The following is a 26,255-nucleotide window of genomic DNA, read 5'->3' as shown; positions in this document are numbered from 1 at the left end:
AGGTTGCGAAATATTATTTGAAAGCATGGTGTTCATTACAAGTTAACAGCAACTGTCACATTCAAAAATAAAATTCCACCATGTATTGTCATCTCATGATACCCTTAAGTTACAGAGGAATCCCGATGCTGAAACATGCATCACCCGAAACAGATGTTCAGAAGGAAGAACCAGCAATACTTGATGCGAGGGGATCTTACGTTACATCGTTCTGAAGGAACTAAACTTCGAAATGCAGGAAAACATTAATTCGTTATGAGTTTAGAAGAAACGCCGAACACTGAAGTTAAAGAAAAGTCCTAAATCACTTGAAAATGTTCTTACTAAGCCAACTTTCAAGTTATGAACAGTAACGTCGTTAAATTCGTTAAAATACAAGTCCACAGTATAAAACCAACAACAGGAAATCATTCCAATTTTCTATAACTACGACTGGAATTACAAATCTGTCTACCTACACTTGTCCCGTTAAACCAAACTACAAGTGATCGGTAGATCAACGTCTCACATAAGTAATGTGAATAATGAAAAATGAAAATAAGATATATTAACAGCTGAAGAATCTAAACCGCATTCGTAGTGTAAATCTTACAAAAATCAACTAAATGTCAACACATGGCACTATCATAATATCGGACACCTGAACAATAAATCTTAAAGGAAAGGCAATGTAAATAGAAAACGAATGTTCATCGAACTTGAACACGCGCGGCTAGCAGTAATGGTCAGTCTCCATTAACCAGGTTTCCACGTGGGAAAACTCTTACATTTATTTATGCCGCTATTGATTCAACGCTATTATGTGAGCACCTTCTGGCTAGTAAGAATTATGCCCTAACATGGCCTAAATAGTACCTGCTAATACATTTCCCATTCGTATCCACTACTGCAAACACTAACATCGTTCAAGTCGATTCGCAAAAATGCCTAACCTATGACATGACTATGTACAGACGATGCCCTAATCTTGTCGTTGTGTCAGCGTTACTGTGTCTACTCATCCTTAAGTTATATAATACACACAGCATCTTAAATCTATTGTTGAGCCAACGTTATGGTATCTACACATCATTCATACTGCAAGGCGAAATCGAAACTTTAATACACTGTCTGAATATTTAAATCTGATCCTCGTTGGAACTCTAACAAATGAAATGAAATTCGCTACAAAAATGAACTCGATCCTGGAAACATTACTGTGTCTACATCCTACAGTAAAGCGTGAAGTCGGAATTAAATAACACGTTCGATTAGTTTAATCTGTTTCTCACTACAATCTCAACACAAGCAGTGAAGTTCGCTAAATAAAAATAAACTCAACTCTCGTTTGATATTACGTAATATCACTGAAAACAATAATCAATACCATCACGATATTTACGGTATAACTCGAGTTTAAGGCTCCAGCTGACCTACAATGTCAACACTCCGAACAGGTATCACGTGAGCTGTCCAGTGAAGTAAATTCCCATCGATCTACGCAAGCAAATCTCTTATTCTAATAAAATTCATTTTTCACGCCCGCAATGTTTTCAGTCAACGATATTTTAGTCTCGTAAATATACGGAATATAATTCAAGTTACGAAAATTATTATCATCTTGACCGTGTATCAGAATGTATTTTGTTCGTGGGTCGCCTATCACAAAATGCACTTCGCCGGTATCAAATAGGACCGTCATTTAGACTTAACTGCCGTTACCTACGGTCTTACACAAAATAGTAATCATGAGGGAACATCAATTTGTACTTAAAATAGGCGTTTAAACGCGCTCACTTTGATTTGACAACCTTTACATTCATCAGTCGTTCTGAATTCCTACAGGACATCGCGTTCATCTCATACAGCCTGTCCCAGAAATATTACATCTCAACCTATACACCATGTCACAAAAATTCCTCTCCGTCAAAACACAGGGCCTCTTATCCTCGGCATCCTGATTATTCTACATCACTCATAAAATACAGGCTTACTCTGCCTTTAACATCTTCCTAACTATTCTCATAATATTTCAATTCCATTACAATCCATTTCCTTTTTGCTTGAAACTTGTTTTAAGTACAAGCGATCCCATGACCGACCAACCTTATAATGATCTCACAATTAACTTCTCGAAATATTTCCTGACCTCAGGAGCAAAATAACATACCGTGATTTTCTGTATCACAAATACACGGTGTCACAAAATTTTAGTTTCCAAAAAATTCTGACTTACGATTTTCTTTACTGGATTTCGATATAAACCGCAAATCTCGTTTGAAATTACTGCTGAGCGCATAATTTATCATCTCAATTTTATCCCGAGGTGAATATTATTATTTTTAGCTGTAGTATTACTGGATAGAAGAAATGATATTTGTTCGTGGCGTCGACCTCTGTAGATATTTTGCTACTAGTTTTTTTTGCTAGGGGCTTTACGTCGCACCGACACAGATAGGTCTTATGGCGACGATGGGATGGGAAAGGCCTAGGAGTTGGAAGGAAGCGGCCGTGGCCTTAATTAAGGTACAGCCCCAGCATTTGCCTGGTGTGAAAATGGGAAACCACGGAAAACCATCTTCAGGGCTGCCGATAGTGGGATTCGAACCTACTATCTCCCGGATGCAAGCACACAGCCGCGCGCCTCTACGCGCACGGCCAACTCGCCCGTTTGCTACTAGTATTATTGAATAATTTTATATTTGTCTTGATCACACTCATAACGGTTGTTTTATCGTTATCATTATTGTAACTTTTACCGGCCCGAACATTATTTCATTGCAATATTTAACTTCACTTTTATTTTTTAAGAAATTTTAACATGGTTTAATGTCTCGCGTGCTGACATAAATAATAGACAATTCGCCTCCACACTAGAATGACGACAAGACATATCCTCGTTGTCGCAACGCTTAAATTTACACACGCCACATATGCAACGTGATGTTATGATTAATAAATTAATTAATTAATTTAAAGGGACAAGCATTTGCATCTCTAACTACTGAACATAATATTTAAATTAGACAGACCTGTAATTGTAGTCGTTTGGCGTGGCATTATCTCGGCTTCACGTTGTGCTGGCAATTATGAGGGGCTAAGTTGGAGATGGCGTTATGTACTGTTGTGCAATCATTCCATTTGATGACCACTGGACCGATTTCTTCAAGACTCACCTTAAAGAATCCACCTTTTTTCCAGTCATAATGGTATTTTTTGTGGATTTTTCTTGTTTCTTTAACGGGCGTAATAAATTAATTTCGTGCATTAGGGTTGGCGCGCATTTTGACTGCATGTCCTTGACACGTGTGCACTATTTTTCCAGTATGGAAGCCAACCTTTCGCCAAGCCTAATTAAATACATTTCTATCCTGTGGACTTTTGCTTCATCAAATATTTACCAAAATTCTTAATTACTTATTTCTTTGTTAATAACAGGGCCGAAATCTCTCGCAATGAAGGTTATTATCCATTAATAATTACCCGAGGTCTTCTGAAATGTCCCGACCTCGTTTGATGTTGGTTGGCTCGCCTCCCGCTGTGAGCTGGCATGCCCCGGAGCGCGAGATGAAGTTGCAATAAAGAAATATATGCACTTGATCTTGTAGTTGAAATTTCAGCAAGGTAGAATCATAGGTTCAATATAATTGCCAAAAAAACAATGGTTTTTAATATTTCTTAGATTTATTTTTGCGATTTTTTAAATTTTATAGAAATATTAATTTTTAATATATTTTTCTAATAATAGGGATATTTTTATGTTTTTGGATTTTTTAATGTTATAGAAATATTAACTTTTAATATTTTTTCCCTAAAATGGGCGATTTTTGGAGAAAATCTATAAAATTCTAAGAAAAAACGCAAAATTATAAAAATTTAAAAAAGTGGTATATGGTCCAGAGCCGTCAAATGACATCTACTTTTGTAATTGACTATACACTTAGAAATTAAGACACTAAAGAGACTTGCAGATGATGACTGCGCGCAGCAACCGGGGAATCTTGCCTTTGTGTCCATGACGTTGGCAAAAAGTATACCCCTGCTACGCTTCCTCGCAGCACATGCAGTGTCTCTACTACTTGCTGTGGTTCTGTACAAGTCGACTGACCGCGACGAACGACATTTTTTTCGTATTTCCCCTAATAATTTTGTTAATAATGAAAGAATATAAAGGAATGAGTTAGCTGATAAGAAAACAGGGTTTGTTCAAATTGCTTATTTTTAAAAATAATTTCTAAATGTAATATATTTTCTACAAAGTGTGGGGGGGGGCTACTGCCCTCCCTCGCCCCCCCCCCCCCTTAATCGCCGCTGCTGTCTGTATTTCGAGGCCATTAGAGTTACAGCAGTACACATGCTCCTTTCTTGATAGTGTAATTTTTACTAAATAATGTATATTTCGAGTTGTCACGTATTTAAAACACAAAAATACTACAGAACTCACGATGTCATATACAACGTTCTAAACATCTGGTGATATATAACTTTCTCCCATGGAGTTCGCATTTTTCTCACTGCAATCCTTCTATGATACCATTTATAAGCAAATATATTATTTAACTAGGGAGAAAGTGTAAGTTTTATTTACGGAAAGAATTAAACGCAGACATCCATTACAAAAAGAAATTCCTGATTTTTTAAATTCCTGTAAAGTTGACAAATGTGATATACAGCTTTCTTTGAGAGCAAGCTTCAATTATTCAAGTTCTTCGACATTGCTGAAAGTCTCTTTGAGCAGCATCAATTCCAGGCTCACAGAATACTTAATATTGATGAAACAGGACTCTCTGTGGTGGTAGACCAAGATACCACACATCATAGGCCATAGAGGAAAGAGGCAAGCAGGAGGCTTGACTGACCCTGAAATAGGCTCTCCTTTTACGATAATTCTCCGCATGGGTACAGGAGACATTTTTGTCCCTCAGATGACTATTTCCCCCAGGAAGAATGTGTGCCAATAGCTTATGAGGAAAGGTCCTCTAGGCTCCATATCTGCGTGTCATCCGTCTGGATTTTACTCAGTGGTTTGAACATTTGATATAAGAAACGAATCCAACTGAAGAGTCCCCATTGCTTCTGAACCTATATGGGGAATACACCTAGTCACTCCAGGAACGTTGAAGTTATTGAGTTGGCTAGAAAACATCATGTCTATCTTGTTAGCCTTCCACCTCATTGCACCCATAAAATGCGACCGCTGGAAAACATGCATTACAGTGATAAAATCAGGCAGTAGCTTCGCATTAATGACAGATCTCTTAAACCATTCGATAATGATGGAATTGTTTGACCGAGATAATTTGAAGGTTCAAAGTGGTGAAATATCTGTGAACGGTTTTAGGTTTACATGCATTTCCCCACGCAATAGAAATGTTTTCAGTGAACATGACTTCATTGCTGCTGATCATAGAAAAGGCGAGAATGTTTACCACAATATTCGGCAAGGAAGACCGGGGAAAAGGATCAAATCCGCAATGTACCAGTATCGGTAGCAGGTCAGTAAATTTTACAATTCAGCTATATAGAGCTTAACCTTAGACTGTTTCCGTTTAAAACGAAAGTTCCTACAAACATTCGAAGTGTGCTCCGGTAGATCGTCTACCGTATGATAAGCCGTTTCTCCATATGACATATCTCCTCCACCTGAGATAAGGAAGAATTTATCTAATCGTTAGCGTCCGAAAGGTTCAGTGCAGATCCTCGATTCTTCGCCGTTTAAAGAAAAGCCTGGAAACTTCATTCAAAGCAAGAGCGACCGAACGGAGCACAGCGCGTACCGTACTAGAGGGTGGGGAAATAGGGGGAAATTCATCTGCAAGGCCAAAAAGTGTCAGACAGGCACAAGCTTTTGATTCCAGATATTCTGACTCAGTGGAACTAGAGGATGCTAGTAACAGCAAAACCGTCAGTTTCCGACGCCAACCAAACGATGACAATGAAGAGTGCATGCCAGAATGTCAAAAGAATTCAGAAGCAAAACATGCGTACGGTGCGTTCAGTGTGCAAAGTGGGCCCATGAGGAATGCTCGGGATGTGACTACTACTAAATATTTTCATTCCTTCTCTGAGGGGGAAGCCGGACCTCCTGGACGGTGACGCCGTCGCTCAGGCCAGGAGATTTGTAACGTAGAAGGAGATGTGCGGAGAAGGTGAGAGGATCGGCGGACGTGGCCTATACTAAGAACTGTCCCGGCCTTCGCCTTAGTGCAGGAGAACGGAAAACCACGGAAAACCATTCTCAGGACAGCTGACGGTGGGGACCAGCCCCTAACCGTCTCCCGAATACAGAGGCGTAGAACTATAGCAAAACCGTGGCCATCCCTCCTCTGCTCGGTTGCCATTATGTCTGTGATTTTTGTGTGTAAGGATATCTTGTTTAGATTCGGGTTATAGTATTCCATAACTACTACTATTTACCTTTTTTGACATTTTGAAAATTGTAACCGTTGTGTTTACCCGAAGACCTTCTAATGTATGCGTAATAAAGAAAAATAAATTGCCATGGTAATCTTTGGACTTACTTCCGGAAAGCAACATGGCATTCCATAACCACCTCAGAGCTTTCCTCTATCAGTCACGACAGCAACATATCATATAGAGTTGATGTTAGGAAGGTAACCCGACTATAAGATCGGCCAAGTCCATATGTACGACACAGGTTGCACATGCGGTCCACCAGGGTGTGAGAAATGCGCCAGAAAAAGAGTAGGAAGTAGGTCTGTATCCTAGCCTGCACATCGGTTTTGCCGTGAGATTTGCCTACACATTATGGTTATGTCCTCTTACAATCCCTAGAATTTATGCAGCACTTTCTACATAACCATAAAGCGGACCAGACGCCAAATAAGATTGCATTTTAACCTGATGCTGCGCGGCTCCATGGCTGAATGGTTAGCGTGCTGGCTTTTGGTCACAGTTACTGGCACGTAAAAGAACTCCTGCGGGACTAAATTCCGGCACCTTGGCGTCTCTGAAGACCGTAAAAGTAGTAAGTAAGACGTAAAGCAAATAACATTAATTAATTAATTATTTTGGTCACAGGGGTCCCGAGTTCGATTCCCGGTAGGGTCGGAAATTTTCACCAGCATTGGTTAATTTCTCTGGCACGGGGATGGGTGTATGTGTCGTCTTCATCCTCATCACAACGCGCAGGTCGCCTACGGGAGTCAACTCGAAAGACCTGCACCCGCCAAGCCGAACACTCCCGGCACTAAAAGCCGTAAACCATTTCATTTTCCATCCTGATGCTGCATAAAAAGCCGCCGGACCCGCGGTCTAGGAGGTAGCGAGCCTGCCTCTTAACCAGAAACCCCGGTTTCGATTCCCGACAGAGATTTTTATCTCAATCTGAATGCTGGATCGAGGTCCACTCAGCCTAGATGAGAAAGAACAATTGAGGAACTATCTGATAGTGAGATAGCGGCACCGGTGTAAAACGTCAAAACGGACGAAGGGATTCATTGAGCTGACCACGGGTCACCTCGAAATCTGCTGGCCTTCGGGATGAGCAGTGGTCGCTTGGAAGGCCAAGGCCCTTTAGGACTGTAGTGATAAGAGGGTAGGGTTGGGGGCATCAAAATCCGCGCTCTACTGTGCTTAGAACAGCAGGCTTGTGCATCTTCCTATATTTTTCAGGTATACCTGTGAAAAAATCACACTCAGGATAGTTGCCGATAGTCACTAATGGCTGGGAATCCTATCGCTCTAACTTCCTGGTACTTATGTATGCATCCTATAGTGAGTGAGCTCGAGTGTGATATCTAGCGTGTTAATGAGATCACTGGATATCTAGCTCCTAAACTGAATGGAAGTGAATGAAGTGTGAGGTACGTAAACCAGGAATCCGGAGATACCGAGCCGAGTCCAGAGATCAGTGCTGGCACTGACAATTGCTACCCGTACGCGCATTTCACCTGTGGGAGCAAGTGAAAACCGGTTTATTCCCAGGCAGACTGGACCTCTACCCCCTCTCTTAAGGAGGTGGAGGAGCTATGACAAGACAGTGCGTTTTGTGCAGTGTAGGGGTGACCAGCTCCTCGTAATTCAAAAATTCAGAGAAGCAAGTGTTACTGTGTTTGCTTATTTTTGTGCACTCGAAATGAGAATATCTCAACGAGTGCTGCGTAAAGGATATGGTGTGTGACTAAAGCTTGAAATCAACCGGTACATTTCGTGGACTGTTTTCTCTTCTCTAACTTCAAGGATATTGTTGACGACGATAGAAAAGCAATTTGTCAACGAAACAGTCATGAAAAGCAAACGTAAGTACATACGGTATTTGTGACTATTGTAGTATATCTCCTTTAGTTTAAAGCTGATAGATTTCGATCCTGATTCATATTATCGACAATTGTTTATTTTATTACTGTACTTGGACTTTTCACCACTCCAGCAAATATTTACACCCATGTGCCCTCTCTCTCTCTGCACACACACACGCGCGCGCGCGCGCAGAGAGAAAGAGAGAGAGAGAGAGAGAGAGTGAGTGCGAGGGAGAGAGTATGTTTATATATATAGTGGAATCTATATAAATATAAATGTCATTGTATACATGTGTGTAGGCCTATGTATTACATCTCCTAAACTACTGGAGCGATTTCAACCACACTTGATACACTTATGGCGTAGTATATAATAATAATGTTATTGGTTTTACGTCCCACTAACTACTCTTTTACGGTTTTCGGAGACGCCGAGGTGCCGGAATTTTGTACCGCAGGAGTTCTTTTACGTGCCAGTAAATCTACCGACACGAGGCTGACGTATTTGAGCACCTTCAAATACCACTGGACTGAGCCAGGATCGAACCTGCCAAGTTGGGGCCAGAAGGCCAGCGCCTCAACCGTCTAAGCCACTAAGCCCGGCTGGCGTAGTATCAGCAGACAAACGGCGTGGGGGTAAGACACCCCAAGCACCCTTTGGGGTGGGGGAGGGGCGAGGGGTGAGATATAATAATAATGGAAAGTAATGTCGAATCCATAGTTTTCGGGGTCGCTAACATTAATAATGACACTCCGGATATTTTAACGTCAAGTTCAGCCCTGTTTGGGGTGGGGAGCTAGGGGGGAGTGAGATATAAAAATAATCAAAAATAGTGTCGAATCCATAGTTTTCGGGGTCGCTGAGATGAATAGTGACACTCCAGATGTTTTTACAGTCCAAGGTCAGCCCTGTTGAGGTGGGGGCGACGGTGGAGTGATATATAAAAATAATAGAAAATAGTGTCGAATCCGTAGTTTTCAGGATCGTTGAGATTGATAGTGACACTCCAGGTTTTTAAAGTCAAAGTCCAGTCCCCTTTGGGGTGGGTGGGTGGGGGGGTGAAGAGGAGTGAGATATAAAAGTAATTGAAAGTAGTGTCGAATCCATAGCTTTTGGGGTCACTGAGATTAATTGTGACACTCCAGAATTTTTAAAGTCAAGTTCCCCCCCCCCCCCATTTGGCATAGGGGTTGAGAAAGGGTAACTAAGAAATTGTCTAAATGACCGAGATAATGATCGTGTATGTGTGTGTGTATGTTCCAGCGTAGCTCACAACCAAAATCGATACAAGTATGACTTACTATCTGTTTGGGGAAGACACGCCTAATATACATATATATATAACTAAAACGATCGATAATAGTGTCGAATCAATAGTTTTTGGGGCTACTGGAACGATTTCAACCAAACGTGGTACGCTTGTGACTTACTATCAGGAGATAAACTGCGTGGGGGTATGACAAACTTCGGGGAAGGGATTGGAGAGGGTGAAACATAAAAATAATCAAAAATAGATTCGAATACAGTTTTCGGGGTCGCTGAAATGAATAGTGACACTCCAGATGTCGTTTAAGCCTAAGTTGAGCCCCAATCGGCAGGGGGGTGAGAAGGGGTGAAGTAAATAAAATGTCCAAATGACTGATATTATGGATGTTTGTGTGTATGTTCCAGCATAGCTGTCAACTGAACTTGGTACAAATATTACCCACTGTCTGGAAAAAATGCTATGGGGCAAATGACCCCTAGACGCCCTAGGGAAGGGGGTGAAATATAATTATAACATAAAACGACCGATATTAGTATTGAATCGATAATTTTCTGGACTGCGGGAGTGATCTCAACCAAGCTTGGTACACTTATGATGACTTACTGTTAGGAGACAAACAAACTGCGTGGAGGTATGACAACCTTAGGGGTGGGGATGGGAGAGGGTGGGATGTAAAAATAAACGAAAATAGTGTCGATTCCGTTCTTTTCGGGGTCACTGAAATTAATAGTAACATTCCGGATTTTTTATAGAAGTTCAGCCTCCTTTGGTACAGGGGGTGAGAAAAGGTGAAAAAGGAAATGTCCAAAAAGACCGAAGTAATGGACGTATGTGCGAATGTTCCAGCATAGTTTTAAACCAAAATTGATATAAGTATGACTTACTATCTGAAAAAAATACCTTGGGGTTATTTGTGTCGAATCCACAGTTTTCGGCGTCGCTGAGATGAACTGTGTCACTCTGAATGCCGCTTAAGACGAAGTTCAGTCCCAATAGGTGGAGGAGGGGGAGTGAGAACGGCTGAAGAAAATAAAATGTCCAAAGTGACCGAAGTAGTATAATTGGATGGTTCGGCCGCCACCTCCACCTCGGGCTCTCGGGAGAGGCCTCCACCTCCCGCGGGAAATTTGAATTTTGGCTCGAGATTTGAATTTGTAAACAAATCCACGTGCTTTTTGACAGCTGTCACGGACAACAACGCATCGCTAACCTCACTGCTGCCATCTTGACGGCTCTAAACCTCAGTGGTACCAACTTAACCTAACTAGCGCGAGATTTGAATCGGTAAACAAAGCCACGTGCTTTTTGACAGACAACAACGCATCGCTAACCACAGTACTGCCATCCTGACGGGCCTAAACCTCAGTGGTACCAATAGTAGTACAATAGGCGGATTCTGCCGCCACCTCTTCCTCCGACTCCCTCCCAGAGGCCTCCACCTCCCGCGGGAAATTTGAATTTTGGCGGGAGATGTGAATTTGTAAACAAAGCCACGTGCTTTTTGACAGCTGTCATCGACAACAACGCATCGCTAACCTCACTGCTGCCATCTTGACGGACCTAAACCTCAGTGGTACCAACTTAACCTGCCTAGCGCGAAATTTGAATTAGTAAACAAACCCACGTGTTTTTTGACAGCCACGTGCTTTTTGACAGACAAAAACGCATCGCTAACCTCAGTACTGCCATCTTAACGGGCCTAAACGTCAGTAGTAGAAACTTAACCTAACTAGCGCGAGATTTGAATTTGTAAACAAATCCACGTGCTTTTTGACAGCTGTCATCCGCCATCTTTAAACTACAGAGCACCGTGCTGCCCTCTTTATCGCAGTAGTTGCGAATTCGTCACCTGTCATCGGCAGTGCTGCCATCTTGGCGGGTCTAAACCTTAGTGCTACCAACTTAACCTCACTAGCGCCAGGTTTGAATCGGTAAACAAATCCACGTGATTTTTGACAGCTGTCATCAGCCATCTTTAATCTATAGAACACAGTGCTGCCCTTTTTAGCTACTTACCTTTGAAATGTGGTGGTGTATAAGTTGAAAAATGCTTTTTGACAGCAGCCATCTTTGAGCACCGTGCTGCCCTCTTTAGCTAGATACCTTTGAATTCCACGTGACAGCAGCCATCTTTGAGCACCGTGTTGCCCTCTTTGTGGCGGTGGCAAATTCCACATGCTCTTGTTTGGAAAGAAACTCACGTGCTTTTTTCTGACAGCTGTCATCCGCCATCTTGCATCACAAACCTCAGTGCTGCACTCTTTAGCTAGATACCTTTGAAATGTGGTGGCGGCAATTTGAAAAATTCTATGTGCTCTTGTTTGGAAACAAAGCCACGTGCTTTTTTCTGACAGCTGTCATCCGCCATCTTTAATCAATAGAGCACTGTGCTGCTATCATGCGGGCAATTTCGTCAGCTGTCATCCGCCATCTTTAATCTACAGAGCACCGTGCTGCCCTCTGTAGAAGCGGGCAATTTGAAAAGTTCTGCTAGATGTCATCCGCCATCTTTAATCAAGAGAGCACCGTGCTGCCCTCTTTGGCTAGATACCTTTGAAATGTGATGGCGGCAAATTCGAAGTGCTTTACAAACTCACGTGCTTTTGTCATCTTTAATCCACAGAGCACCGTGCTGCCCTCTGTAGTAGCGGGCAATTGGAAAAGTTCTGTCAGCTATCAACCGCCGTCTTTAATCAAGAGAGCACCGTGCTGCCATCTTTAGCTAGATACCTTTGAAATGTGGTGGCGGCAAATTGAAAAATTCCACGTGCTCTTGTTTGGTAAACAAACTCACGTGCTTTTTGTCAGCTGTCATCTTACATCGCAAACCTCAGTGCTACACTCTTTAGGTACATACCTTTGAAATATGGTGGCGGATAATTTAAAAAGGAAAATTCTACAGCAGCCATCTCTCGACGCTAATTGCACAAGATAGTGGCTATACATGACTCCTTAAAGGTGCTTATGCAAGATGACCGCTATACATAGGTTCTTATGAGACGCCCTTGGGATGCTTGCGCAAGAAGGCAGTTATACAAGGCTCCTTATGAGACGCCCTAGGGATGCTTGCGCAAGATGGCGGTTGCTCTTATGAGGCGTCTTAAGGGTCCTTGCACAAGATGGCTAGAGACGCCCTAAAGATGCTTGCACAAGATGGCGGACACAAGATGGCGGCTATACACGACTCCTTACGAGACGCCTTAACGGTGCTTGCGCATGATGGCTGCTGCTCTTATGAAGAAAGCTAGCTTAGAGGCTAACGTGTCGTGCTAGTTCGATTCGTTAAATTTGGGGCTTAAATGCAAAATGTTAAATATCTCGAAAACGGTGCATCGTAGAGCAAAACGGACAAAATTATTCTGCCCAATACCTAGGTTCGCAGTATGAGGAACATGATAGCATAAGAAAAACATAGTCTAATGATGGGATTAATGGTTCGGTTTCTACTTAGGCCCTTTGGCATTTGCTCTGTTTTAGCTTGTATTGAAGCGAGTCTTCGTAACATGATCAGGTCTAGCTATGATAGAGAGTATAACGTACCGTGCTTGTTCGATTCATTAAATTTGGGGCTTAAATGCAAAATGTTCAATATCTTGAAAACGGTACATCGTAGAGCAAAACGGACAAAATTTTTCCGCGTATTACCCAGGTTCGCAGTATCAGGAACAAGAAAAAACATAGTCTAATGATGAGATCAGCGGTTCGATTCCTACTTAAACCCTTTGGCATTGGCAGCTATCTAATTCTACAAGATGGTGGCTGCTCTTATGAGACACAAGATGGCTTGAGACGTCCTAGGGATGCTTATGCAAGATGGCGGACACAAAATAGTGACTATACATAGCTCCTTATGAGACAGCCTAGGGGTGCTCGCACAAGATACATTTTGTGAACATAGCAGAGTGATTACTACGTAGGTGTAGACATTGAACTTTGCATGCTGAAGCAGCATACTACGTGATCGTGACGTCACGACCACGTGCTCTTGTTTGGTGAACATAGCCACGTGCTTTTTTGACATCTGTCTTCTTGACGAACCCTAACCTCACTTTGAAGGACAATAGAGCGTCGCTAACCTCACTGCTGCCATCTTTACGGCGGTAAACCTCAAGGCTGCCACCTTATGAATGTTATAGCGCGGAATTTAAAATCAAACAACGGAACATTGCTAACCTCACTCTTGTCATCTTTACGGCGGTAAACCTCAAGGCTGCCACCTTATGCATGTTGTAGCGCGGAATATATAATCCAACAACAGAACATTGCTAAACTCTCTGCTACCATCTTGAAAAGTTCAGTGTTCCAAACACTAGTTCGAAAAAACGTAACTCATCGCACCTCGGGGATTTTATTAGGTAAGACGTAACCCCTAGGTTCCATTCCTTGTTCTGAACATGAAACCATTTACAAATAAAGATTAATTTTCTACACTCAACAAAGTACAAGCGTTCTTGCTGATAGCGATCGATGAGGTTGTTGCTCCTTTAGCCCTTTAGCCCTTTAGCCCTTTAGCCCTTTTACCTATTAGCCCTTTAGCCCATTAGCCCTTTTGCCCATTAGCCCTTTAGCCAAGGAATGTGCAGTAAGGAGGCGGAAGAGTCCTTTCATCCTTTTTTGCTCTTCTGATAAGATTTTTTTTCAGCTCAGCATTTTGCATAGTAGCCCTCGCCTGCACAAGCTACATGCTTATAACCCACGTCAACAGATTGAAACAATGTGTTTCCGAACCGATATTTCATGTTACATATTTATGTAATAACTTGTTCAACAGATAAGGGACTTAAATGTAAGCAGAGTATTTCTTATAGCACTAGCGTTCTGTTTAATTTTACTTCCCGCATAAGCTACATGCTTGTAACCCATGCCAACAGATTGACTGATATTTCATGTTACATGTTTATGCGATAATTTGTTCGACTGATTTTCACACAAGACGAATGATGGAAGGTAAATCATTTGAAGCTGTAAATTTGCTATATCGTTTACCGAGCGAGTTAGCTGCGCAGTATGTGTACAGTGGTTTTTTATACTAAGCAAATCATTGAAGTTGTAGTTTTGCAATATCGTTTACTGAGCGAGTTAGCTACGCGATATGTGCACAGTGTGTTTCCATAGTTTTTGATTTTACACTAAGCAAATCATTAAAATTGTACTTTTGCTCTGAACACATCAAACTATGTTCTGATCATATGTTGAAGTTAACAACATCGACTACAGTGTTCGATTCTAGTCTTCTTATGTTTCAGTCTGATCTTCTTAGAACAAGGGTATCCCCTGACATGTTCTAAACACATGATGTATTGAGTACAGTGTTCGATTCTAGTCTTGATCACTTATTTTGTGTTCTGAACACATCAATCAATATTCTGATCACATGTTGTATCAAGTGCAGCGTTTGATTCTACTCTTCTAATGTTTCGCAAGTCTAAACATGCACAATAATGTTATCGCTGCACGCGCTTGACTTCGCGATGCAGGTATAACTTGTTCGATATAAAACTATGCCTTGACATAAGAGGCGGAGGAGGAGGAGGAGGAGGAGGCGAATGATAAGGCTTTAACAGCCTATGTATAGTCACCATTGTTTAAAGATGACAGCTGTCAAAAGAATTTTTCAAATTATCCGCCACCACATTTCAGCTAAAGAGGGCAGCAGGGTGCTCTGTTGATTTTGCACAGAGAATTTCAAATTGCCCTCCACCGCATGCATAAGAGCAGCCGTTATCTTGCGCAGTAGCCTCTAAGCTAGCTTTCTTCATAAGACTAGCCGCCATCTTGTGCGAGCATCCCTAGGCTGTCTCATAAGGAGCTATGTATAGTCACTATTTTGTGTCCGCCATCTTGCATAAGCATCCCTAGGACGTCTCAAGCCATCTTGTGTCTAATAAGAGCAGCCACCATCTTGTAGAATTAGATAGCTGCCAATGCCAAAGGGTTTAAGTAGGAATCGAACCGTTGATCTCATCATTAGACTATATTTTTTCTTGTTCCTGATACTGCGAACCTGGGTATTAGGCGGAAAAAGTTTGTCCGTTTTGCTCTACGATGTACCGTTTTCGAGATATTGAACATTTTGCATTTAAGCCCCAAATTTAATGAATCGAACAAGCACGGTACGTTATACCCTCTACCATAGCTAGACCTGATCATGTTACGAAGACTCGCTTCAATACAAGCTAAAACAGAGCAAATGCCAAAGGGCCTAAGTAGAAACCGAACCATTAATCCCATCATTAGACTATGTTTTTCTTATGCTATCATGTTCCTCATACTGCGAACCTAGGTATTGGGCAGAATAATTTTGTCCGTTTTGCTCTACGATGCACCGTTTTCGAGATATTTAACATTTTGCATTTAAGCCCCAAATTTAACGAATCGAACTAGCACGACACGTTAGCCTCTAAGCTAGCTTTCTTCATAAGAGCAGCAGCCATCATGCGCAAGCACCGTTAAGGCGTCTCGTAAGGAGTCGTGTATAGCCGCCATCTTGTGTCCGCCATCTTGTGCAAGCATCTTTAGGGCGTCTCTAGCCATCTTGTGCAAGGACCCTTAAGACGCCTCATAAGAGCAACCGCCATCTTGCGCAAGCATCCCTAGGGCGTCTCATAAGGAGCCTTGTATAACTGCCTTCTTGCGCAAGCATCCCAAGGGCGTCTCATAAGAACCTATGTATAGCGGTCATCTTGCATAAGCACCTTTAAGGAGTCATGTATAGCCACTATCTTGTGCAATTAGCGTCGAGAGATGGCTGCTGTAGAATTTTCCTTTTTAAATTATCCGCCACCATATTTCAAAGGTATGTACCTAAAGAGTGTAGCACTGAGGTTTGCGATGTAAGATGACAGCTGACAAAAAGCACGTGAGTTTGTTTACCAAACAAGAGCACGTGGAATTTTTCAATTTGCCGCCACCACATTTCAAAGGTATCTAGCTAAAGATGGCAGCACGGTGCTCTCTTGGTTAAAGACGGTGGTTGATAGCTGACAGAACTTTTCAAATTGCCCGCTACTACAGAGGGCAGCACGGTGCTCTGTGGATTAAAGATGGCGGATGACAAAAGCACGTGAGTTTGTAAAGCACTTCGAATTTGCCGCCACCACATTTCAAAGGTATCTAGCTAAAGAGGGCAGCACGGTGCTCTCTTGATTAAAGATGGCGGATGACATCTAGCAGAACTTTTCAAATTGCCCGCTACTACAGAGGGCAGCACGGTGCTCTGTAGATTAAAGATGGCGGATGACAGCTGACGAAATTGCCCGCATGATAGCAGCACAGTGCTCTATTGATTAAAGATGGCGGATGACAGCTGTCAGAAAAAAGCACGTGGCTTTGTTTCCAAACAAGAGCACATAGAATTTTTCAAATTGCCGCCACCACATTTCAAAGGTATCTAGCTAAAGAGTGCAGCACTGAGGTTTGTGATGCAAGATGGCGGATGACAGCTGTCAGAAAAGAGCACGTGAATTTGTTTCCAAACAAGAGCATGTGGAATTTGCCACCGCCACAAAGAGGGCAGCACAGTGCTCAAAGATGGCTGCTGTCACGTGGAATTCAAAGGTATCAAGCTAAAGAGGGCAGCACGGTGCTCAAAGATGGCTGCTGTCAAAAAGCATTTTTCAAATTATTCGCCACCACATTTCAAAGGTAAGTAGCTAAAGAGGGCAGCACTGTGTTCTATAGATTAAAGATGACGGATGACAGCTGTCAAGAAAGCACGTGGATTTGTTTACCGATTCAAACCTGGCGCTAGTGAGGTTAAGTTGGTAGCACTAAGGTTTAGACCCGCCAAGATGGCAGCACTGCCGATGACAGGTGACGAATTCGCAACTACTGCGATAAAGAGGGCAGCACGGTGCTCTGTAGTTGAAAGATGGTGGATGACAGCTGTCAAAAAGCACGTGGATTTGTTTACAAATTCAAATCTCGCGCTAGTTAGGTTAAGTTTCTACTACTGACGTTTAGGCCCGTTAAGATGGCAGTACTGAGGTTAGCGATGCGTTGTTGTCTGTCAAAAAGCACGTGGCTGTCAAAAAACACGTGGGTTTGTTTACTAATTCAAATTTCGCGCTAGGTAGGTTACGTTGGTACCACTGAGGTTTAGGTCCGTCAAGATGGCAGCAGTGAGGTTAGCGATGCGTTGTTGTCGATGACAGCTGTCAAAAGCACGTGGCTTTGTTTACAAATTCAAATCTCCCGCCAAAATTCAAATTTCCCCCCGAAATTCAAATTTCCCGCGGGAGGTGGTGGCCTCTGGGAGGGAGGCGGAGGAGGAGGTGACGGCAGAATCCGCCTATTATACTACTTTTGGTACCACTGAGGTTTAGGCCCGTCAGGATGGCAGTAGTGTGGTTAGCGATGCGTTGTTGTCTGTCAAAAAGCACGTGGCTTTGTTTACCGATTCAAATCTCGTGCTAGTTAGGTTAGGTTGGTACCACTGAGGTTTATACCCGTCAAGATGGCAGCAGTGAGGTTAGCGATGCGTTGTTGTCGATGACAGCTGTCAAAAAGCACGTGGATTTGTTTACAAATGCAAATCTCGCGCCAAAATTCAAATTTCCCGCGGGAGGTGGAGGCCTCTCCCGAACCATCCAATTATACTACTGACCGAAATTTCGGATTTATGAGTGTTTCTTCCAGAAAAGCCCTCGTACAAAAGTGGTACACATGTGACTCAGGGGAGGCCGGGGGTTTTTGCAACAGGGGTAGGTTGCAACACTTACGTTTTATTCGGAAACTTCCAATCAACTGCTGCTACACTGTGACAGTTCATGGAACTGCTCTAGACGTTCAGTTTGAGTACGAATGTCGGAATATCCGGTCGTTTTTTATTGTGTTCTAAGACTTTGTCCATTTTTGTGCCTGGCGAGTAACTTTTTCTAACCTTGTAATTTTACTTAGTAGATAATACTGTTTACAGTTATTGCCCTAGTTTTATGTGAAAGTGAGGGGAAAATTATTTTAGTTCAAACCTGCAGTAAGTACTTTAGTGTGCGTTTTGTTATTTGTGAATGACCACCAATTTTGTCAAGGAATGCGTCACGGGGCATTCTGCAACAGATGTCGCAACTAACCCCAGCAGGCGTTCCAACTAACCCCGACTTCACACTGTTGTATGCTACCTAAGATATAATAATAGCTCACTTACAATCGCATTCGTGGGCGTGATAGCTGCTGGCTTCTCATCAAGATGGGCATGGTTCGAATGAAAAGTCTCGACCCTGTGGTTCGGATTCCACATAAAACTGGAGGTAGCGTGACAATGATCACGGTATCAACAGTCACGTAAAACTAAAAGCATAGCTTAATCGAATCTCTTGATAGCTAGGTAATATTTAATTTAAAAGTAATTTATATAGTTGTGTTTATGCGGGAAACAGAAAAAAGTTTCACACCATCGGACGTCATGGAGAGAGCTGCAAAAATAGTTCTTGATAATAAACGAGACGGCGATGTTTCATTTAGAAAAAAATCATCGTAAAATAACCATGTGGCAAACTCCAGCGCAACGAAAAGGAAAACTGCGTTTAACGGCAAAAGGAAGATTTGTGGACACCTGTTCAGAAGAAGACAACTGTTATTTCCTGATTTATGGGTACGTGTATAAAAAGGGGAGGAATGGATCCAGGGTGTGAAATGTAAACAGTAGTCGCATGGGTGTGTACTAAAAACAATTCATACAGTATCTGTGTAGACTGTTCTAACGATGATGAAAACTCAGATTGAGTATTTCGCCATCTTACATGCACTGTTGCAACTTACCCCTCAAGCGGGGTACATTGTAACAGGTGACACTCATTTTTCAATTGTCATTTTGAGACATTATTATTTTCAAATTATTTCTAAAATGACGTTTTTGATAGATAAAAATATAAAGTATGTCTCAAATGCTTTTAATTTCAATGTGAATAAATATTATCTTAATAAAAAAAGAAATTCAAATTATTGTTGCAACATGCCCCTGATTCCCCTACTATCTGAAACGGTACTGTTGGGGTAAAACACCCCTAGCACTGCTAGGAGAGGTTGTGAAGTATAAAAATAAACGCAAACGACTGATATTAGTGTCGAATAGTCCGGCTCCATGGCTAAATGGTTAGCGTGCTGGTCTTTGGTCACAGGGGTCCCGGGTTCGATTCCCGGCAGGGTCGGGAATTTAAACCATCATTGGTTAATTTCCCTGGCACGGGGGCTGGGTGTATGTGTTGTCTTCATCATCATTTCATCCTCATTACGACGCGCAGATCGCCTACGGGCGTCAAATCAAAAGACCTGCACCTGGCGAGCCGAACTTGTCCTCGGACACTCCCAGCACTAAAAGCCATACGCCATTTCATTTCATTTTCAGTGTTGAATAGATTGTTTACGAGGTCGCTGAGTTGATACTCTTCAGCCGCAATCAGTATTGAGGTTGAGAAAGGGTGAATATGAATGTAAAAAAAACAGAGATTATGCACATAAGTGGGTATGGTCCAGAATAGCTCGCAACGAAACATGGTACACGTGTGATTGGGGGTGAGGAATAGGAGGGGATGACATGTAAAAATAATGGAAAATAACCGATATTTATAATAATGTTATTTGTTTTACGTCCCACTAAGTACTTTTACGGTCTTCGGAGACGCCGAGGTGCCGGAATTTAGTCCCGCAGGAGTTCTTTTACGTGCCAGTAAATCTACCGACACGAGGCTGTCGTATTTGAGCACCTTCAAATACCACCGGACTGAGCCAGGATCGAACCTGCCAAGTTGGGGTTAGTAGGCCAGCGCCTTAACCGTCTGAGCCACTCAGCCCGGCACCGATATTAATGTCGAATCCATTGTTTATGTGTCGTTGAGACGAATTGTGACGCTTTGGATACCACGTCAACGTCCAGCCTTCATTAAGACGGGGACTGAGATGGTCTTAAAAGTAAATAGTCTAAAATGACCGAGATTAGTGTTGAATCCAATGCTCTTGGGGTCGCAAGGCTGATTGGTGACAGTCTCAGTGGCAATTGAAGTCGTGTACATCATATCTATACCGCTACGGGTAAATACATATAGTTTTAGTTGTTTGAGTTATCAGTCCATAGACTGGTTTGATGCAGCTCTCCATGACACCCTATCCTGTGCTAACTTTTTCATTTCTACGTAACTATTGCATCCTGCATCTGCTCTAATCTGCTTATCATATTCATTCCTTGGTCTATCCCTACCGTTCTTACCACCTACCCTTTCTTCAAACACCAACTGAAGAAGTCCTGTGTGTCTTAAGATGTGTCGTATCATTCTATCTCTTCTTCTCGTCAAATTTAGCCAAATCGATCTCCTCTCACCAATTTCATTAAGTATCTTTTCGTTCGTGATTCGATCTATCCACCTCACCTTCACCATGCTTTTGTAACACCACATTTCAAAATCTTCTATTTTCTTTCTTTCTGAGCTAGTTATCGTCCATGTTCACTTCCATACAATGCCACGCTCCAGACGAAAGTCTTCAAAAGCATCTTTCTAATTTCTATATCAATGTTTGAAGTGAGAAAATTTCTTTCCTTAAGAAAGCTCTTCCTTGCTTGTGCTAGTCTGCATTTTATGTCCTCCTTACTTCTGCCATTGTTTGTTATTTTACTACCCAAGTAACAATACACATCTACTTCCTTTAAGACTTCAGTTCCTAATGTAATATTTCCTACATCACTTGCCTTCGTTCGACTGCACTCCATTAGTTTTGTTTTGAACTTATTTATTTTCATTCTGTACTCCTCACCCAAGACTTCGCCCATACCATTCAGAAGCTTCTCGAGATTTGCAGTCTCAGATAAAATAACAATATCATCGGCAAATCTCAAGGTTTTGATTTCCTCTCCTTGGGTTGTGATTCCCTTTCCAAACTCCTCTTTAATTTCCTTTACTGCCTGTACTATGTAACCATTGAAAAGGAGGGGGAGAAACTGAAGCCTTGCCTCATTCCTTTCTGGATTGCTGCTTCTTTTTCAAAGCCCTCGGTTCTTATCACCGCAGACTGATTTTTGTACAGATTGTAGATAATTCTTCGTTCTCGGTATCTGATCATAATCACCATCAGAATCTTAAATAGCTTGGTCCAGTCATCATTATCGAATGCCTTTTCTACATCTACGAATGCCACGCACGTCGGCTTGTCCTTTTTAATTCGATCCTCTAAGATCAGACGTAAAGTCAGGATTGCTTCATGTGTTCCTACATTTCTTCTGAAGCCAAATTGATCTTCTCCCAACTCAGCTTCAACTTGTTTTTCCATTCTTCTGTAAATAACACGTGTTAAAATTTTGCAGGCATGAGATACTAAACTAATGGTACGGTAGTTTTCACACCTGTCAGCTCCGAGTTTCTTGGGAATAGGTATAACCAAATTCTGCCGAAAGTCGGATGGGACCTCTCCTGTCTCATACATATTGGACACTAAATGCCATGCTGGTTTCCCCTAAGGCAGTCAGTAATTCAGAGGGAATGTCATCAATTCCAGGTGCCTTGTTCCTATTTAGGTCGCTCACAGCTTTGTCAAACTCTGAGATCAAAATTGGGCCTCCCATTTCATTAGCATCAACAGCATCTTCTTGTTCCAGAACCAAATTATCTAAATCTCCACCTTGATACAACTGTTGGATACGTTTCTGCCATCTTTCTGCTTTGTCTTCTTTCTCTAGAAGTGGCTTTCCATCTGAGCTCTTAATATTCATACACCTAGATTTTCTTTCTCCAAAAGTTTCCTTGATTTTCCTGTATGCAGCATCTATCTTTCCTAGGACCATACAACCTTCGACATCCTTGCACTTCTCCTTCAGCCATTCTTCCTTAGCTACCTTGCACTTTCTATCCACTTCATTCTTTAATCGCCTGTATCCTTTCTGCCCTCTTCACTTCTAGAATTCTCGTATTTTCGTCGTTCATCAATCGGGTCTAGTATCTCCAAAAATATCTAATTCCTTCCATGGGAATTTAGAATTTTCCATTCTCCTGAGTTATCCACTGATTCTTAGTTGATCTTTTCTTCCTTCCTAATATTTCTTCAGCAGCCCTACTGACTTCATTTTTCATGACTATCCATTCTTCCTCTATCGTGTTTCCTTCAGCCTTTTCATTTAGTCCTTGTGCAACATATTCCTTGAAACAATCCCTCACACTCTTTTCTTTCAACTTGTCTAGATCCCATCTTTTTGCATTCTTTCCTTTCTTCAATTTCTTCAACTTCAGATGGCATTTCATGACGAACAAGTTGTGGTCAGAGTCCACGTCTGCTCCTGGCAAAGTTTTGCAATCCAACACCTGGTTTCTGAATCTCTGCTTAATCATAATGAAGTCCATTTCATACCTTCCTGTGTCCCCAGGTCTCGTCCACGTATACAGCCGTCGTTTGCCAAGTATTGGCAAGGACTAAATTATGATCAGTCCAGAATTCAACCAGCCGACATCCTCTTTCGTTCCTTTGTCCCAATCCGAATTCTCCTACTACATTACCTTCTCTTCCTTGGCCTACCACTGCATTCCAGTCTCCCATCACAATTAGATTGTCGTCTCCTTTTACATATTGTATTAAATCTTCTATCTCTTCATATATTCTTTCGATTTTCTCGTCATCCGCTGAACTAGTAGGCATATAGACTTGCACTATTGTGGCGGGCAATGGTTTGATGTCTATCTTGATGACAATAATTCTTTCACTATGCTGGTCGTAGTAGTTTACCCGCTACCCTATTTTCTTATTCATTATTAAACCAACTCCTGCATTTCCCCTGTTTGATTATTTTTAGATAATTCGGCAGTCGCCTGACCAAAAATCCTGTTCTTCCTGCCAACGTACTTCACTTATACCAACTACATCTAACTTTAGTCTATCCGTCTCCCTTTGCAGGTTCTCTAACCTACCACAACCATTCAAACTAACATTCCACGCTCCGACTCGCAGAATGTCAGTACCCATCTTCCTGATGATCGTCCCTCTCGTGTAGTCCCCACCCGGAGATCCGAATGGGGGACTAGTTTACCTCCGGAATATTTTACCCGGGAGGAAGCCATCATCTGTACATCATTCATATAGACAGACATGCATGACCTCGGGAGTTAGTTACGGCTGTATTTTCGCGTTGCTTTCAGCCGTGTAGCAGAATGAACACAGCTTATTCTTGTTGAGTATTATTACAAGGCCATGTCAGGCAATCATCTAGGCTGTCGCCCTTGCAACTTCCGAAATGCTGCTACCCCCCTTTCGATGAACCATTCGTTACTCTGGTCTCTCAACAGATACCCATCCGATATGGTTGCACCTGCGGCTCGGCTATCTGCTTCATTGGGACACGCAAGCCTCCCCACCGCGGCATGGTCACATGGTTCGCAGGGTATCACTTATTTTTAGAAAGGATCAAATACTTCCCAGACAATTCGAGCTTCCACAAGGACAAAGTTTTACTCGAAAATTAAATAATCTAAAACTTGAAATAAAACCCATCTAAACAACTCTAAAACTACGTAATAGGTTGTAAAATCAACATCGCAAAAAGGAATTCTATAAAAAAATACTTCATTACTTATTTTTTCACTATTTGCTTTTACTTCGCGCCGACACAGTTAGGTCGTATGGCGACATTTGGATAGGAGAGACCTAGGAGTGGAAAGGAAGTCATTATTTACAAGTTGCTTTCTTATGGTGACAATGGGACCAGAAAGGGCTAGAAGTTGGAAGAAAGCGGCCGTGGCCTTAAATAGGGTACAGCCCCAGCATTTGCCTGGTGAGAAAATGGGAAACCACGAAAAAACATCTTCAAGGATGCCGACAGTGGGGTTCGAACTCTCTCCCGAATACCGGATACTGGCCGCACTTAAGAGACTGCAGCTATCGAGCTCGGTGGAAAGGAAGCGACCGTGGCCTTAATTAAGGTACAGCCCCAGCATTTGCCTGGTGTGAAAATGGGAAACTACGCAAAACCATACTCAAGGTTGCCGATAGTGGGGTTCGGACCCACTATCGTCCGGATGAAAGCTCACAGCTGCGCGCCCGTTACCGTACGACCAACTCGCCCAGTATTTAAATTCGCACATAACAAATTGGTAATACACATCTTAAAGGCAAACATTCAGAAACTATCCGGACAACGCCGGGTACTACACCTAGTGTATAAAGAGGGAGAGAGAACGAGAAGCGTCGTTTCAGCTAGTCTTCGTAACTGAGCCGCTTAACTCAATATCAACGATTGGATTAGGGGGCTCCACCGCCTGGAGATTCATGGATCAAATTTCAGTGCTGACATTCTTTATCCTGGTTAGGGTTTCTCCCATCCTAAGTTAAAGTAATTACGTTCATACTATCACATATCCTATAATGACATAAAATATCATAATTATACATATAATATATAGCCTACGTACACCTGGCCCATGACCAAAATATACCGTTTTAACCCTCTAAAACGAAGGACTTCCTAATCTCCCATTAAGCCACGAGCTGTTTTTAAGGGAATTTTATGTTCTGGTGACATCTCCGCATTCGAAACCCCATCTCCCTCCAGTGACCAAAGCCAGATCATGCCGGCGTTACCGGTACCTATCTACTACTGAAACATTCACTTCCATGTCTTCGTAATTACATATGAGTGGGTATGTGCTATCCTGCTTATATGATGTATAATATATTATTTCTAAGTATGGATCAGTAGTTCAAATTTCGAACTTAAAGAGAGAGAAGGAGGGGTTAAATCAAGTGGAAATGTCACATTTCTATACGTGGTTGAGGGCTGACGGAATTTCATCAGGTAAACAATACACCAATACACGTGATCGTCGCCAAGGGAAACTTGGTTAAAAATGAGTAAAGAAGTGGAATCAGAGTAAGGTTTTTCGCAGATGATGTTATGCTGTATAGAGTAATAAATAAGTTACAAGATTGTGAGCGACTGCAACGTGACCTCGATAATGTTGTGAGATGAACAGCAGGCAATGGTATGTTGATAAACGGGGTTAAAAGTCAGGTTGTGAGTTTCACAAATAGAAAAAGTCCTCTCAGTTTCAATTACTGCGTTGATGGGGTGAAAGTTCCTTTTGGGGATCATTGTAAGTATCTAGGTGTTAATATAAGGAAAGATCTTCATTGGGGTGATCACATAAATGGGATTGTAAATAAAGGGTACAGATCTCTGCACATGGTTATGAGGGAGTTTAGGGGTTGTAGTAAGGATGTAAAGGAGAGGGCATATAAGTCTCTGGTAAGACACCAAGTAGAGTATGGTTCCAGTGTATGGGAACCTCACCAGGATTACCTGATTCAAGAGCGGGAAAAAATCCAAAGAAAGGCAGCTCGATTTGTTCTGGGTGATATCCGACAAAAGAGTAGCGTTACAAAAATGTTGCAAAGTTTGGGCTGGGAAGAATTTGGAGAAAGAAGACGAGCTGCTCGACTAAGTGGTATGTTCCGAGCTGTCAGCGGAGAGATGGCGTGGAATGACATTAGTAGACGAATAAGTTTGAGTGGCGTCTTTAAAAGTAGGAAAGATCTCAATATGAAGATAAAGTTGGAATTCAAGAAGAAAAGTTGGGGCAAATATTCATTTGTAGGAAGGAGAGTTAGGGATTGGAATAATCTACCAAGGGAGATGTTCAATAAATTTCCAATTTCTTTGAAATCATTTAGGAAAAGGCTAGGAAAACAACTGATAGAGAATCTGCCTCCTGGGCGACCGCCCTAAATGCAGATCAGTATTGATTGATATTGACTGTATTTTGATCGGAAAATATGATTC

This window comes from Anabrus simplex, chromosome 2 (assembly GCF_040414725.1).
Source record: "Anabrus simplex isolate iqAnaSimp1 chromosome 2, ASM4041472v1, whole genome shotgun sequence".
NCBI lineage: Eukaryota > Metazoa > Arthropoda > Insecta > Orthoptera > Tettigoniidae > Anabrus > Anabrus simplex.
Note: the sequence above shows the minus strand (reverse complement) of the source record.